We start from the raw sequence: 18,774 nt of genomic DNA on the forward strand, positions 1-18,774 counted from the left end.
CTGTGCTTAGCTTTCGTTTCACTGCTTCATGCACTCTGTCCAAGAGAAAAGCTGCTGACCCTTCATTTGCCTCAAAGCCAGAGACTTTAAAGGAATTGAGTCAGATTTTAGATTCCAAGTAAGTGGCCTTGAAACTGCGCTTATTGCCTGACACATCCATCAGTACTACACATGATTGATTGTACTGTTCCCAGGCTTAGGAGCTGATCACCAGAATGAAGAATTTTTGTCTGCATAAATGAATAAAGTCATTTTAAAGACTAATTTCAGGAAGGTGAGCAATAACTGTCATCAACAACTAAAATTTCACACTCACTTCTAAAATGGCACAGAAGACTAATATATGGGGGGGAAGCTCCTTCAGAGTCTGCCTGACACCATTTGTGATGCACTTATTAAATTGTTTTAAATCCAATGTTTTGTGACAAGGATGGTGTCTCTTTTACTTGGTCTGATATTATTTTTCCCATGGATGTCTTATATATTTCTTCGCTTTTAGAAAACCTTGATTTTAAAATGTTCAACATCTTAGCCATCAGAAAAATGTAAATCAAAACAAGTCTGAGATTTCATCTTACATCTGTTGGAATGGTCAAGATCAAAAACTGCTGAAAACTTATGCTAGAGAAGATGTGGCATGAAGGAAACACTCTTGTATAGCTGGTGGGACTGCAAGCTTGTACAACCCCATTGGATTTCAGTATGGTGATTTCTCAAAAAGTTAGGAAACAACCTTACTCAAGACCCAGTAATACCACTTTTGGGTATATATTCAAAGGATGATCAATTGTACCACAAGGACATGTGTGGGAGCGTGCATGTGACTAAGTTTCCATCTGGAGTCATTTCTGACTTAAAGAAGTCATTTGAGGTCAATCTTGCCAGCTCTACTTTTTCTTCTAAGCTTGAGGGCTATGAGAGATTTCCTATTTAGCCCATGAGAAAAGAACACTCTAATTAGTAGACAGTAAACTGCTGACGACAAACCTCAGAAACATCAAGATAGAAATTAAGGCTGCTTACAAGCAGCAAGCACATATTGGAAAGGAGGCTGCTTACTCAAGGACAGAAATGGTTTTGTGTTAGTTACTGACTGACTATTTTGCTGTGCTTTGTTCTGTTTTTGTATATAAGCAAGCTCAGAAATAAACTCTGGGCTGTTTGGCTGCTTTGGCATGAACAGATAGACCTCCTGATTCTATCCTGTCTTCTGTTTCTTCTGACTTTTCTTTGGCCTAGAGGATCCCCTATCCAGGAACCATAGCTGCCCTTGTAGGAGTCAGCTCCTACAGGTGGTGCCCAACGTGAGGCCTTCTGCGGAGGGGTATCTACATATCTACATATGGATACTGCAGATTCCAAGGGTACTCAGGGTGCAGTGAGTATATTCTGGGAGAATTAGCAGTTGTGCAGTGTAAATATAAAAAAGAAATTAGCTGCACAGTGTGAAAAAGAAGTAAGAAGTAACTTGAGTATAATTGTAAAATAAGTAATTGTAAAATAAGAAGTAAATTAAGAAGTAACTTGTACATAAGTGTAAAAAAAGTAAATATGGGGCAAGACAACAGAAAACAGCTATTTGTACATTTACTTATATATATTTTAAGGCTGGGGTACTAAGGAAGGACAACATCAATTGCTTCAGTTTTTGAAATGTATAAAGGATGCATGACCCTGGTTCCCTGCAGAAGGGAATATGAATCTAGAGATTTAAAAGCGTGTGTGTGAATGAATGAGTGTGTTTTGTCTTGGTCCCTGTTTTGACTGTTATTATGTTTCTGTTTTATGTGATCATATCTTTAAAAAGTTTAAATGGTACTGGTACCTGTTTTTGTGTTATTACTGCTCGTTTTTGTCTATTGATCTTCTTTGTTATCCTGGAAGAGGAGACAGGCAACCTCTGCCTCTAGTCTCATCTGCATATGTATTCGATCAGTTCCAGGACTTTGGGTCCCTAAAGCAAAAATTCTCTAAGAAGAGGCATGGCAAGGGCCACTTCCCTTTGTTGTTTTCTGTCCCATAGCCAACCAGCAGCTCTTGCAGAGGAAAGGGAGTTCATATGCATTCTCAGGCAGGCAGATATACTACAAGGAAACATGCATGCGCTTATGTATGGGGCAGCAGAGAATTGACTGCTTGCAGTTGAAAAACTGCATGCACGTGTAACAGAGAATCTTTTGGTTTTGCCGGAGAAGTTAACAAGATTTTATTTTCAGGAATACCAGTAGTCAAAAGACACCCTGTGACCACTAGTACTTCTCTCCATATTTCTTTACTATGTCAAGTTCTTCACTATGATAACACTCAAATTCTCCTCTGCTGGCCACCAGTTTCTCATCTTAATTGATACTGCTTGAAAAAATGTTGAGTCATACCAACCTCTGTACTTTGGAAAGCATTGACTTTAAAGTAAAAGTTAAAAATTCATTATGTTTGGGGAAAATTATGCTTTTGATTTCATAGAAAAATAAAAATATATAGGTTTTAATCATTTAGATCCAATGGGTTACAAATACTTATCATCCTTAAAGGAAATAGGTTAAAAATTATTATTGATTAAGATGAAGAAAACTGCTTCTAATTTCAAAAGTTTCACATTAGTAAAGGTTTTTATATGTTAATGCAAAATTAAATTATTCTTATTGTGATACATACATATTATATATTTGGCTCCTGTTTAAAATGTATCTATGCAATGTTCTGGATTGCTGGAAGAACTCATGAGAGGAGACATTGATGGAGATTTGCATTTTGTCTGAAGGACAAGGGGCGAAACAAGAGACTGAAATGACAAATAAAAGAATTCATCTGTGTACAATGCTGAGTTTATTGAAAAATTATAAAAATGTTGAATATTTAACTGTGTTATGCTAATTATGATTAATTTTTCTATGAATAAGGCTGGTGATTCTTCACTGAAGAATAGTCATGTTAATTATGTGATCATGTTCTTTAAAGGTGAAAAGAAGACTGAGGTCCTACATACAAGTTAATAATTAACTATCATAGTGCAACCCTCTCAGTTATAGAGTTCTATATAATTGGCCTCCTATAAAATAACAAAGCTAAAACTCTAAGCTATTCTGACTTCCATAGAGAAGTCCAAACACATTCTTAAAAACTTCAACATTACATCTAGGTAGGTAAATGAAAACTTCTGTCTAACTGCTCCTATAATATTTAGTCATAGGACAAAGTGTTTAAATTATGAGTCTATATTAATTCTGAGATACAAAAATAAAGAATTGAGAACATCAATACAGGTTGTAAGGATTTGAAGGCCTAAAAGCTTGGAGATTATGTTGATCTGAGAAGATATTCTAAAAATATAGATACAATTTATGAGAAATAATGGCTTAAGATGTATATAGAAATTTATAAGATTTCTTTCCCCTTTCATAATATTATTATACTAGAATTTCAAAAGTTCAGAGCTTAACATTTATTAATAGAGTTTTGCTAAGCTAATAGAGCAATCATTGATTACTATTTGGATCACAATCTCAAGATTTTAAATTGTTTTGGTTGTCATCTGAATATAGGCTTATAATGCTGTTTAATCCAAATTAGTTTTTGTTACCTCCTTTCTCTACAATATGAATTTCAGTACTGACTAATAATAATATATTTGAAACTTTTATGTCCTTTATAAAATGGAGATTTCTAAAAACTTTGGAAAATTTAGAAAATTATATAGCCTGAATCCACTTCTCACAAGTCAAAATAATTATGGTATTTTTTTCTTTCTCCTGATCTTAGGACTCTTCCCCTTCCTTAATTACTGAGAATATGAGTATAAAAGTTTTGAATGAGTCAATAAATTTAACTTATGTTCCCAGTTTGCATGTTTTAACAGGTTTCCACTTGACTGACAAACACATCCAAGTATCAATTGCTATAACAACCTGCTTCAAATGACTATGAGTCCTGACCTTGCTAAAACCTGATGTGGAACAATCCAGCCAATGTGATTGCTCTCTTTTCCTCATGTCAGTGAACCAGATCCTTCTAAGTTTCTGCATTGATTTTGACTAACATTCTAGCCCTCCAGGACCCTGAGAAAAATGTCCTAAGGCTTGCAGGAAAAAATCACAGAAATGAATATATTATCCCTTTTCCACTATGGAATGTTAGATAAAAAGGAAATTCCTCTGTCAGTCATCACAGGGATTTTGGTCATTAATGCCTTCAATAAATAATTCCTATCTGGGTGCCATTAAAGTAATGATATTAAAATCTCAATATCAGTCTCTGGAAAAACTCATCTCAAGGATTTTTAGATGATATACTATGCAGGAGCAAGGAATTTTAAAAGTACACATGGGAGTCTTAATTGAAAATATAACAAAAATGTTGGAATTAGGGTTATACCAACAGTCACCATATATGTATTATATTTTAAAAATTTTAAATTTTAAAGTTGAATGTCTGTGAACAATCTGCCATGGATAGATTTTGGCATGAAAGCACCACCATCATGAATGCACCACCACATAATTTGCTCAAGTTTAATGGAAAGATCTATCTACATGTTTATGAAAGGATCTTGACAATGTTTTGGTATGGGGAGAGGGCATGTTTGTGTTTTGCACAGGATGAAATTGAAGTTCATTTGGTACAGTGTGTGGAACAGAAAGATGCTGATTCTGATGTTTCTGATGAAAATCCAGAAAAGCCAGAGTGAGACCAATTAGGCCTATGTTCCTGATACATCCTGCTCTTTGGGAAGGAAAGGAGAGTGTAGTCACAGTCAATGACATACAGCTTTTAGATCAACCTGTCATACGAGAGTTCCTGATTACTTGAAAATGTTCTCAGGTTGGGTATGGTAAAGCAATTCCTGTATGCTTAGCAAAGAATATTGCTTTGGAGGGATGTCTTGGAATATTTCCAAAATTAATTATGGAACATGACAAAAAGTACTAATTTTAAAAGTGATTGCTTCCTCAAGGTAGTTGGGTTAATAATACCTTTCCTCTCCAAAGATTTCCTCCATGCATAAAGGAACTGTGAGAGTGATGTGGGATTTCCCTCTGTATGCTGTGATTACCATTGGTTAATTAAAAATAAAACTGTCTTGGGCCTGCACAGGGAACAGATCTACTTGGAGAAAACTAAACAGAATGCTGGGAGGAAAAAGGACGAATCAGAGAGAAGCCATGTAGCCCCATCGGAGCCAGACAGAATTTTAGCCTGTAATCCACAGCCACCTGGTGATAAAGAGGTTAATAGAAATGGACTAAATTAATATGTAAGAGTTTGCCAATAAGAAGATAGAGCTAATAGGCCAAGCTGTTACTTAAATAATACAATTTCTATGTGATTATTTCAGTTTTTGGACAGCCAGGAAACAAACAAGCAGCCTCCTTCAACAAATTGGCACCCATGGGGTTAACTAAAATTCACTTAAAACCTGAAAGGGCTTCCAACGGAATTCTATACACTAAAAAACAAAGTTTAGCCACTTTTTTTTTTCAGCTGGCAGCTTGCTAAAGCTTCTTTAAGAGAGGTTTTCCTGATTCAGCAGTAGCAGGAAAAAAGCTGCACTGTTTTGAAATGCTGGCTTTCTGGGCCATGCTGCCAGCACAAACTCTGACTCTTTCAGGCAGGGGGTCTGGCTACTCTGAATTTGAGTGGGGTTTATGAGCAGACAGCTGTAGTATGCTTAATTGCAGAATGTACTGGCTATGTGCCTGAGAATGGGACTGTGGGCATAGCTGTCAGAGGCATCAAAGAGCTCGGCTATCCTGGGCTGGGAAGGGCAAGCAGAAAGTACTGTGTGTACCCGAGTAATGATGTAGATTAAATTTTTAAGAAGTGCTTAGCATTTTAAGAAGTGCTTGTGGACAGTAAAGGATTTCAGATACACAATAGAAAAGATTCAGACATAAAAGACTGCTAAATAAGTCACAGTGATGGAGAAATATGCATAAGCTCGGGAGAGAAGCAAAAGAATACAGATAGTTATAAAAAGAAGTAAATGGATTTAAAAATAAACAAAACAAGTCTTTAAAGAGACAGAGTACAAACAGTCATAGATTAAGTGAAGTAAAGAAAATAAGCTACATAAAGATGGAAGATTCACAGAGATACTAGATTATGTGTATTATTGTGTTTTCTTTGAATTGTTTGACTATGAAGGAACGAAGTAACCAACAGATTTACTTTAAAGGTATATTGACTTCAGAATTTGAGTCTAAGGATATTTATATTTGCTAGTGCCTCACACCAAACAAGTGAACCATGAATGAAACATATGTAGTATGCCACCAAACATTTCTGGAACCTCCCACAAGAGACATCTGTAAGTAAATATACTTGAGTTTACTTTTATCTTAATTGAAATATTCTGCCTTTAATTATTCTCATTGTCTATTAATCTTATTTTCTCCATTGCACGTTGTATGTATTTATTTTGAATTCCACATATCTTTGTAATTTTTGCCAAACAAATTTAAAGTTTATTACTAATTTTGTTAATATTTCTTATTGTAAGTAGAAAATTTTTTTTTTCAATCCTAAATTATTTTAAGCAGCATGGAACAAGTTAAAGAGAATTAAATCAAAATTAAAAGACAAATGACTCTGTTATTTTGAACATGTTAGGGTTTGGATACTCTACCATTCATATTGACATCTCAAAGCAAATTATTTTATTTGCCTAAATACCACATCTACTTTAAAACACTGGGTCAAATTCAAATACTCATAATTAACAACTTAGTTCATATATGCAAGAGGTCTGATAAGAGCCAACAGAACATGCTATGTGCTCAGCAATTGCTCCCATGCCAATTACATCTGCTTTGTTGCTAGGATTGACTATTTAGCATATTAATTTTCTACCCAGGAAAAATGTATAGTAGAACACTAAAAAACAATCTGAAATAAGCTAAATCAGTATATCCAACTAATAGAGGTAAAGAGTATCAAATATTAAAATAATATAGGATTGAAAGAATTTTCTACTTATTACCAGAAATATTAACAAAATTAGTAATAAACTTTAGCCAGGTTTTATAATATACTTTTTAATACTGAGTACAAATTATGAATATGAGATTTGAATAAAAACCATACTCAAAATTTGTTAACACATATACCTAGCAGATATTTTTAAAATGATTTTATGCACCATCATTTTTTTAAAAAAAGTAGAAATAATGAGTAACATGATGCAAATAATACAGAAAGCATCTATAAATTAGGAGTAGAAAAAGAAATTTTAGTTGTACTGGTCATACTTATAGCAACAATATTTTAAAAGAAACATTGAGGAATCTATTTTAATTACTCAATATGAAATTTATATTGATTTTACTATTTGTTTTCTTTTCACTCAGAAATATTTGCTTGCATGATTATGTGTGTGTGTGATCATTCATGTGCCACATCATGAGTGTGAGGTTAAAAGACAACTTGTTAGAAGTGGTTCTCTTCTTCTACCATGTGAGTTATAAGGGGTGTCTGGAGAAATTTTTACTAGCAGAAAATTTTGGCCAGACCAATAAAAAATTGTTTCTTAATTTTAAACTAATATGAAGAGAATGTAAAAGTAAAATAAGCATATAATAATTCTGTTTTTACACTAGATTCATTGTGAAATTCACAGGTACACAACTTTAATACCAACAATAGGGACATAGAGATAGGGAGCTCTCTGAGTTTGAGGACAGTCTGGGTTGCATACTGAGTTTCAGGATATTCAGAACTATTCAGAAAAATGCTGTCTCAAGCAAAGAAGCAAACGGAAAGTAAAAAAAAAAAAAAAAAAAAAAAAAAAAAAAAAAAAAAAAAAAAAAAAAAAAAAAAAAACGACCACAGAACTTATAAAAATAAAAATCTGGATATTGGAAGTAGACAAGATTGCTGGGCAAAATTTGGGAGCTGGGCTGTGGGGTTTGATGGGACAGAAAAGTGAGAAGGGGAGGATGGGGAGAGCTTGGAGGAATGGGATGGATGGGATAAAGGAAGGATGGATATGGGAGCAGGATGTATATATCTTAATTATGGGAGCCATTTTAGGGTTGGCAAAGAGACTTGACTCTAAAGGGGTTCCCAGGGGTCCAGAGAGATGTCCCCAACTAGGTCCTTGGGCAGCTGAGGAGAGAGAGCCTGAAATGTCCTGATCCTATAGCCATTCTAATTAATATCTTGCATACCACCATAGAACCTTCATCTGGCAATGGATGGAAATAGAGACAGAGACCCACATTGGAGCACTGGACTGAGCTCCCAAGGTCCAAATGAGGAGCAAAAGGAGAACATAAGCAAGAAAGTCAAGACCACAAGGGGGCACCCACCCACTGAGAAAGTGGGGCTGACCTGATCTGAGCTCACCAAGGCTAGCTGGACTGGGACTGAAAAAGCATGGGATAAAACCGGAATCTCTGAACATGGTGGACAATGAGGGCTTCTGAGATGCCAAGGACAATGGCACTGTGTTTTGATCCTACTGCATGTTCTGGCTTTGTGGGAGCGTAGCATGTTTGGATGCTCACCTTCCTAGACCTGGATGGAGTGGGGAGGACCTTGGACTTCCCACAAGGCAGGGAACCCTGACTGCTCTTTGGACTGGAGAGGGAGGGGGAGATGAGTGGGGGAGAGTGAGGGAAATGGGAGGTGGGGAGGAGACAGAAAAATCCTTAATGCACAATTATTTGTTTGAATTCAGATTTTTTCTTTTTTTATTAAAAATTTCTGTCTCCTCCCCACATCCCACTCCCCTCTCCCGACTCCCCACATCCCACTCCCCTCCCCCCACTCCCCACATCCCACTCCCTACAAATTCTACACATTTACTAATACAACCTTTAAATCCAACCAAATTTTCATTGCTAACTTGAATATCAGCTTCATATCATCATGCTGTTTTTTTCTTATATGACTTTTAGCCATTCACCATTAAATATTTTAGCCATTCACCATTAAATATTTCCATGTGTTGGTAGGGTAAAGCATGGGTTTTCTTGAGTAATATGATCCCTATTGCTCAAGGAAATTTTTCCTGTACCCATTCATATAAAGGGTGCAGGAAATGAACGCAGATAGTTCACAATGAGAACACAAAAGTTACATGTTGAGATACAACAGAGTTCCACAATAGCCCAGAATGAAATATAACAAAGGTTTATTTATCTGGGGATAAACTCACAGAAAGAGTAGCAATCCACAGGCCTTTGCATGTACTGGGAACTGAAACCAAATCCAACAGCCAAGAGGCCCACACATATTTTTCTCTTGCATTTATATTACATGAGACCATACTCAAAGTGGGACAGTATCTTAAGGGCTATTGGCTGAAGGAGTTCCCATAACACCCACTTTTATTTAAATAAGAGAGTTCTAAGCCTAATACAAAACTATATACAAAAATACCAAATATCAAGTATTATCCAGGGAAAAGAAGAGGCAAAAATATACATAAAAATTAGAATTACAACCAGCATAGAAAATATCAAACAAAAAAGCATATGCTAAATATTTCAATAGTTATTCAATCCTAAGGAGTCTAAGTCTTATAATTAAAAATGGCTTAGCTAAGTGATGAGAGAAAAGTAACTATGAATATCTAGTCTTCGACCCAATCAAAAACTTGAGAAGAGAAACAATATTATTTGAGTAAACAGGAAGTGCAATTAAGCCACTTCCAAAGAGACAAGTAATGATAGAGACAACTGACTGCTTGGGCAATCACCCAAAGTCCCATTAACAATGTTGGGGCAACCAATGTTGGCTAAGTCCTAGAGTAACTGACAGACCATTTTCAGAGGTAGGAAATATTTTAAAACCATCTCAACCTGGCTTGTGATGGTTTGGCAGTCTTTATTCTTATGTCCTGTTTGTCCAGTCTGGACACTGTACATTTTGTCAGTGGTTGAGACAGAGGCAGTTCTTTACCCAAAGGCCAGTTTTGCCAAGAATACAAGCTCTAAGTGGGTTTCTTTCAGTGTCCAAGATTCTCTCAGGAATAGACAGTGCTGTTGGGAACAATTGTGTCTCCTGTCAACAAAATCCTAAGTTATTTAAAGGCTATATTCTACAGTTCTTTGAAGATTTTATGTGGAATACAATCTCTATTCATCCAAAGAACCTGATTAGTCTAATTATAAGTATGACAAATACTGATAACTTTTGACCTATAATTCTTAATATCTACATAGCTTAAAGACTCATGCTTTATATTAAAATGTTAAACAATCTTTAAGAAAGTTTTCAGGAAATGAGGACAATGACCTTAAAATATAAATAATATATAAGTATCTTGATCAGAGGTAGAATATATAATGCAATTTGATAAATATATCCTAAAATTTCACCAATATTCAAAATATCTTAAGCATTGGTACAAACAATCATGCATAAAATATGACAATAATTCTTTGCATAGAATTTTGTAAATGGAAATGGAAGCATATTCAATATAACAAATATAATTTGAATTTATATCAACATACAAGAATCTATATCAGTGTAAATTGTCTACATATAATAGCTCACAGATAATATCACTAATACTATTTTTATTGGTGTGAGTAACCACACAGAAATCTACCTAATATCCGAGCCCATCAATTACCCCTTTTTATTGCTTAAGAAAGACCTTGGCTGTGAACATTAACAATTTATGTTCAACCTCCTTTAAATAAGAAGAAATATTTATAAATGATATTGGAAAATTTGTGCATAGTTTTCTTCACACTGCTTTATGATGTTTCTGATGGTCCAGGCACTAATGGTTTCAAGTTGGTTGTTTCCTTTCTTTTTGTTTCCTCTCTTTGTTTCTCTGAAAACATAAAAATAACTAGTGGCCAGATTGAAAAGTCAGTATATTTTTATTTAGTTCTGCTTTTAATTATAGAACAAAACAAACTAGGAAAAGTAGCATCATGGTAGCATGAGGAATCATTTGCTTTTTCTTTTTATCTATTACATTTGTTACTCATTAATGTTTTAAGAATACAGTTGTGCCATGAACCATATGTGGAATCCAGTGAGTGACTTGCAGTAGTCAACTATCTCTTTGTATCATATATGTCCTGAATATAGAACTTTAATCATCATGCTTGATCATAAAATGCTATGGAAACTCCTTCAGCCAATAAACTTAAAGATACCAGCCCACTTGGGCTTTGTCTCTTGTACTATAAACGTAGATATAAAGCTTGTGTGGTCTCTCTCTCTCTGCTGCTGGATTCAGTTCCTTTCCCTGGTTCATGCAAGGACTGTGATCTGTGAACTATGCATAAATAAAGAACCCTTTATTATACTAAATTCTGAACTTGTGTGGGAATACTTTATAGCGTCCATCTACATCTGCTGCCCACATGAATCCTGCCTCCATGCCCACTGGGCCCAGCCCATAAAGATCCATAGTCCCAAGGGCTGTGGCTCAGAATGTCTCCCAAACCAACCTGCCTGGACTGATTTCACTAACTAAGCAGTTTTTTTTTTTTTGGTTTTTTTGTTTGTTTGTTTGTTTGTTTGTTTTTTGTTGATTTTTTTTTTGGCAAACCTTGACACAGCAAAGCTACTGAGTGGCTGCATAGCATTTTCTCAGGGTTGCACATGCCCACCCACCACCACTTTCCCTTCTGTGTAGCAACTTGTGTAGCTTCCATTTGTGTTTCCAGCTCACAAGCTCTGGGCTCCTTGATATTCTGGCCACCAGAAAAACTCTCTCTGTGTACGGAATTAATTTAGTTTCTCTTAATTTGACAAGAACAACATATTTATCAGGATATAAGCAGGTGACAATGTGGGACAGAGTGGGACTGTTCATAGGCCATTGCTCACTTGTCTTTGCCACACAGTTGGAAACACAACACTTACTGTCTACTCCAAGTCACAAAACAAAAAAACAGCTGAGAAACATAAAGATTTGTTCTAAATAATAAAAAAATACAGTTAGAATGTTTACTTTGTTAAAATAATTTAAATTTAATTATTTAATATGTTGATGATGAGGGAGACATACTAAAATATACATTTAAAAATGGAGTTATATTTCAGAAAAGGTTTGGAAATTCCTAAAATCTAATCACATGTACTTAGATTTCAGATTATAGTTTTCAGATTATGGTTTCCTTTATGTTTCAAAAGCTACTAAGCTTTAAAATGTTGTTTAGGTTAAATTTAAATCCATCTTCCCTTTCAGTTATCTGGACATATTTTATTAAATGTCCATAATTTAACATAATTTGGTGAAAATGCATTGTAGAAGATAGGTGCAGGGCCTTGTTATTTAGTGTCTTAATTGTTTCCATTTACCTCCCACTCAGCCACTACTATATATAAATATGAACGCTGAGGGGGAAAAAAAAGATACTCAAGCCATATTTAGCAAGATAGAGGAAACTTCAAAAAGTTGATTTTGAAGAAATGTCTTCAGTTTCTTGTTAAATCAGCTTATTCATTTTGGAGTCCCCGACTCTTTTGCAATTGAAAGAAATGAAATGTTTCCCATTCCTTTGGAGTATTTATTTATTTTTTATTTTTATAATGACTTACTTCTTTTTATAACTCTCTATACTCTTTTTCTTCTTTCTCCCAAGCCTATATACATTTATCCAACATTGTGAGCATTTAGAGGTCCTTTTTTAATTTATTTCTTAAAAATTTCCACCTCCTCCCATCCTCCCATTTCCTTTCCACTCCCCCACACCCTCGCTCTCCAGTCCTAAAAGAAGTCAGGGTGCTCTGCTCTGTGGGAAGTCCAGGCCTCCCCCTCCACAGGTCTAGGAAGGTGAGTATTCAAACAGACTAGGCTCCCAAAAAGTCAGTAAAGAAGTAGAATCAAAATCCGATGTCATTATCATTGGCTTCTCAGTCTGCCGTCATTGTCAGCCACATTCAGAGAGTCCAGTTTGATCACATGCTTATTCAGTACCAGCCCAGCTGGCCTTGGTGAGCTCCCATTAGATCAGTCCCAACATCTCCATGGGTTGACGCACCCCTCGTGCTCCTGACTTCCTTGCTCATGTTCTCCCTCCTTCTGCTTTTCCTCTGGGCCTTGGGAGCTCAGTCTAGTACTCCAATGTGGGTCTCTGTCTCTATCTCCATCCATAGCCTATGGTTCTATGGTTCTATGAAAGATATTTATCAGTGTGGCTATGGGAGAAGGCCAGTTCAGGCACCCTCTCCTCTGCTGACCAAGGACCTAGTTGTAGAAATGCCCTTGGATATCTGGGAACCCCTCTAGAGCCAAGTCTCTTGGCAACCCTAAAATGGCTCCATTAACGTAGGTATCTTCTTCCCTGCTCCCATATCTACTCTTCGTCCATCTCAAGCAACCTTTTCCTCCAAGATCTCCTCAAACCTCCCCTTCTCCCTTTTTACTCCCCTTCTCCTCTTTCCCCACAACCCAACCTCACTCCCTTGCTCCCAATTTTTGCCGGCAATCTTGTCTACTTCCAATATCCAGAAGGATAAATATATGTTTCTCTTTGGGTTCACCTTTTTATTTAGCTTCTCTAGAATTATGAAATACAGGTTCAATGTCCTTTGTTTTTGGCTAGAATCCACTTATGGCTGTCTTAATGACACTGTTCTTTGCTTTACAGAAGCTTCTCAGTTTCAGGAGGTCCAATTTATTTACTGTTGTTCTTGTTGTCTGTGCTACTGGGGTTATAAGTAGGATGTGGTCTCCTGTGCTCAAGTGTTAGAGTCTACTTCCCACTTTCTCTTCTATCTGGTTCAGTGTGGTTGGATTAATATTGAGGTCTTTAATCCATTTGGACTTGAGCTTTGTGCATGGTGATAGATATGGATCTATTTTCATTCTTCTAGAGGTTGACATCCAGTTATGCCAGCACCATTTGTTAAAGATGCTTTCGTTCTTCCATTGTATACTTTTAGCTCCTTTGTCGAAAATCAGGTGTTCGTAGGTTTGTGGGTTAATATCGGGGTCTTTGATTCAATTCCTTTGGCCAACATCTCTGTTTTTATGCCAATACCAAGCTGTTTTCATTACTGTAGCTCTGTAATAAAGTTTAAAGTCCGGGATTGTAGTGCCTCTGGAAGTTCCTTTATTGTATAGGATTGTTTTGGCTATCCTGGGTTTTTTGTTTTTTTTATATAAAGTTGATTATTGTTCTCTCGAGGTCTATGAAGAATTTTGTTGGAATTTTGATAGGGATTGCATTGAATTTATAGATTGCCTTTGGTAGAACTTCCATTTTTACTATGTCGATCTTACCCATCCAAGAGCATGGGAGATCCTTCCATTCTCTGTTGTCCTCTTCAGTTTCTTTCTTCAAAATCTTAAAGTTCTTTTCAAATAGATCTTTCACTTTCTTGGTTAGTGTAACCCCAAGATACTTTATGCTATTTTTGGCTATCGTGAAAGGTGAAGTTTCTCTGATTTTCCTCTCTGTTTCTATATCTTTTGTTTATAGAAGGGCTACTGATTTTTTTGAGTTGATCATGTATCCTGCCACATCACTGAAGCTATTTACCAGCTGTAGATGTTCTTTGGAAGAGTTTTTGGGGTCATTGATGTATACAATCATATCATCTGCAAATAACGAATGTTTGACTTCTTCCTTTCCAATTCAAATCCCCTTAATATCTTTATGTTTTCTTATTGCTATTGCTAGAACTTCAAGCACTCTGATGAAGAGATATGGTGAGAGTGGAAGCCTTGTCATGTTCCTGATTTTAGTGGAATGGCTTTGAGTTTCTCTCCATTTAATTTGATATTAGCTGTTGGCTTGCTATATATTGCTTTTATTATATTTAGGTATGATTCTTGTATCCCTAACCTCTCCAAACCTTTATCATAATGGGGTATTAAATTTTGTCAAATGATTTTTAGCATCTAATAAAACAACCATATGTTTTTTTTTCTTTCAGTTTATTTATATGATGGATTTCATTGATAAATTTTCATATGTTGATCCAGCCTGCATCTCTGGGATGAAGCCTACTCGATCATAATGGATTGTTTTTTGATGTGTTCTTGGATTTCATTTGCCAGTATTTTATTGAGGATTTTTGCATCAATGTTCAAGAGCGAGATTGGTCTGTAATACTCTATCTTGGTTGAGTCTTTGTGTGGTTTTGGTCAGGGTAACTGTAGCTTCATAAAAGGAATTTGGCAATGCCTTTTCTGTTTCTATATTGTGAAATACATTAAGGAGTATAGGTATCAGTTCTTTTTGGAATTTCTGGTAAAATTCTGCTTAAAACCATCTGGTTCTGGGCTTTTTGGGTTGGGAGATTTTTTATGATGGCTTCTATTTCCTCACAACTTATAGGTCTACATAAATTTTTCACCTGGTCTTGATTTAATTTTGGTATATTGTATTTATCTAAAAACAAGTCCATTTCTTTTACATTTTCCAGCTTTGTGGCATATATGCTTTTGTAGTAAGACCTAATGATTCTCTGAATTTCCTGTGTCTATTGTTATTTAGCCCTTTTCATTTCTGATCTTGTTAATTTGCACATTGTCTCTCCACCTTTTGATTAGTTTCAATAGGGGCTTGTCAATCTTGTTGATTTTCTCAAAAAGAACCAACTATTTGTTTCGTTGATTCTTTGGATTCTTTTCTATGTTTCTATTTTGTTGATTTCAGCCCTCAATTTGATTATTTTCAGTCTTCTACTCCTCCTGGGTGAGTCTGCTTCTTTTTTTCTAGAGCTTTTAGCTGTGTTGTTGAGTCTCTCATGTGAGCTTTCTCCGTTTTTTTTTTTTTAAATGTGGGCACTTAATGCTATGAAATTTCCTCTTAGCACTGCTTTCATAATGTCCCATAGGTTTGGGTACATTGTGTCTTTATTTTCGTTGAATTCAAGGAAGACTTTAATTTCTTTCTTTATTTCTTCCTTGACCCAGGGATTGTTGTAGAAGGAGCTGAGGGCTGCATTCCTGCTGCCCAGCTTCTGGCTGCCTTGCTAGCTTATACCCCGAAATAATAACAAACAAACTGTACTTTTTTAAACACTGCCTGGCCCATTATATCTAGCCTCTTCTTGGCTAACTCTCATATCTGCTTAACCCATTTCTAATAATTTCTGTAGTACCACAAGATGGTGTCTTACCAGGAAGATTCTAGTGTATATACGTCTTGGGCTGGAGCTTCATTGTGTCTGCCCTGGAGAGGAGCAGCATGGCATCTGCCTCACTTCCTCCCAGCATTCTGTTCTGTCTAATCCATCCACCTAAGGGCTGGCCTATCAAATGGGCCAAGGCAGTTTCTTTATTAACCAATAAAAGCAAAAGACATGACCTTCCCACATCATTTCCCCTTTCTCTGTTTAAACAAAAAAAGAAGGCTTTAACTTTAACATAGCAAAATTACATATAACAAAACAATTATCAAGCAAGAATTACAGTTCCAATATTTATATCTATTTTATCTATTATCATAACAATGGAAAACTATAACTATCTATCTATTCTTCAACTCCAGGAAAAGCTCCAGAAGGATATAATATTACCTAAGCAAACAAGAAATAAGCAACTACCAAAACTCTAGAAGTGATAGAGACATCTCCCTGCCTGGACAGTCACCCAGAGTTCTTTTGTACTGCTGGGGCATCCATCTTTGGCCTTCAGTCCCATAGTATCCAGAGACATTTCCATGAAGCAGGAAATTACAAAGGCAGTTCAGTCACTATCTGCTGTGTCCTGCAGAATGTCTCGCAAACTCTTTCATGAATCAGAAACCCTGGAAGATTATCTCACCTTTAGGCAAGTTTAGCGTCCTCTCTCTGCGGGTTCTTTGTGTCCAGTTTATGCAATAGTCCAGGCAAGAGCAGTTTCTTGCCCAAATGGCTATTAAACTCCATAAGGAGCCTCTTCGATGCCCATCTTCTTCTTGAAGTATATTGGTGCTGCCAGGAGCAGACGTGTCTCATTGTCATGAAAAACCCTAAGTTATTAAAACATTAACTGTCATAGTCTTTGAAAGATATTAAGAATTTCTATCTAATATATCTATGTACATCTAGAAAATCTAACATGACTACAAACTTGACTATTATTGATGACTATCCATTAACAACCTATAAACATTGCATTTTTACATGAACTACACAATCACAATACCTTAATCAATATCAGAAATATGTATGCATGTAACAAAATTGACCTTAAAATCCATACCAATGCAAATTATTCGTATCTATATCATATCCCCCTTTAAATGTAAAAGAATATTTATAAACAATATTTGGGAACATGGGCACAGTTTTTCTCTCCAAACTGCTTTGTGCTGAATGGGGGTGTTGTTATTCAGGTTTTTCATGGTATAACCTGTGTGCTAGATTCATCTCAGTCAGCAGTTGAGTTAAGTAATTTTTTGAAGGTGTTCACAGCAACTTTTCAGGAGGTCATGGTCTATCATACCATATTGGGATAGAAGCAATCCACAGGGGTTCATCCTCTGTGAAAACAAAAGAAGAATCTCTTTTCAAAGTATCATATCCTTAGATCCAAATTCTGAAGTCAAGGCATTTTCAAAATATCTATCTTGGATTAGTTCAGCAGCATTTATAAACAAATATCTTTTAGCACCTGATGCTCTTTCCTTAGCATTCAAACAATTCAAAGAGATCATAATAGCATACAGTATCAAGATTCTCTGTATATTTTTCATCTTTGTGCGGCTTTATTTTAACCTTTATTTCATTTATTTTTACTTTTACTTTTTTGAGACAGGCTTTGTCCTGGAATAACTCATTAGACCAGGATGTCCTTGAACTCTCAGAGATCTTTCTGTCTCTGCCTCACAGGCATTGGAAATAAAAGGTGTGTGCTAGCACACCTTGAAGTCATAGAGGTCAATCTACCTCTGCTTCCCAAGTGTTGGGATTAAAGGTGTGTACCACCACACCCAACTACTCTCTTTCTTTCTTTACTTTAAAAACTTAAAGTTTTTCTTTTTCAAGCCTGCATATATTTTTAAACACACTGTAAACCATTTAGAGTTTCTTTGAATCTCACTTTAATGTATATCTCTCTTTTCTGACTATTTGAGTTTTTAAGGAGAGGGTTAAAGCCGTGGATTTAATGACTGGATCCAGCCCATTCCTTAGATTTCCAGCCTCATGGTGGAGGTACTACTATAGCCATTTTTATTGCCACAACTCTGTGGCATTTCAATGTCCCTGCCAGGGAGCAAGCTTCAGCAGCATATGCTTGGAAACCACATGAACCGCCTGAATGAAAGAGTCAGAGTTTGCCCTGGCAGGACAGCCCAGAAAGTCAGCATTTTAAACGGCTCAGCTTTTTCCTGCTATGTCTGAAAACCAAAAAGCATGCATTCAGCTTTTCATAAACACCATTTAAGTGTTTCATGGCAGAACCTCTTAAAAGAGCTGCAAGGTTTGTAGCTAAAGCTGAGTCAGGAAGCCTTTCTTAGATGAAAGTGCTTGCTTGCCCCTAGCAAGCTGAGCAGACCTGAGAAATTGCTGCTACCAAGAAAACATGCTTTACTCTAGTCTTTCCCAAGCTTTTCGAGGCTTTCTGTGGATTCAGTTACCCACATCTGGGCACCATTTGTAGTAGGAGCTGTGGGCTGCATTCCTGCTGCCCAGCTCCCGGCTGCCTTGCTAGCTTATGCCCCGAAATAATAACATGGAAACTGTATTCTTTTAAACACTGCCTGGCCCATTATATCTAGCCTCTTCTTGGCTAACTCTCATATCTGCTTAACCCATTTCTAATAATTTCTGTAGTACCACAAGGTGGTATCTTACCAGGAAGATTCTAGTATATGTCCATCTTGGGCTGGAGCTTCATTGTGTCTGCATGGAGAGGAGCAGCAT

Source organism: Microtus pennsylvanicus, chromosome 10 (genome assembly GCF_037038515.1).
Source record: "Microtus pennsylvanicus isolate mMicPen1 chromosome 10, mMicPen1.hap1, whole genome shotgun sequence".
Classification (NCBI taxonomy): Eukaryota; Metazoa; Chordata; class Mammalia; order Rodentia; family Cricetidae; genus Microtus; species Microtus pennsylvanicus.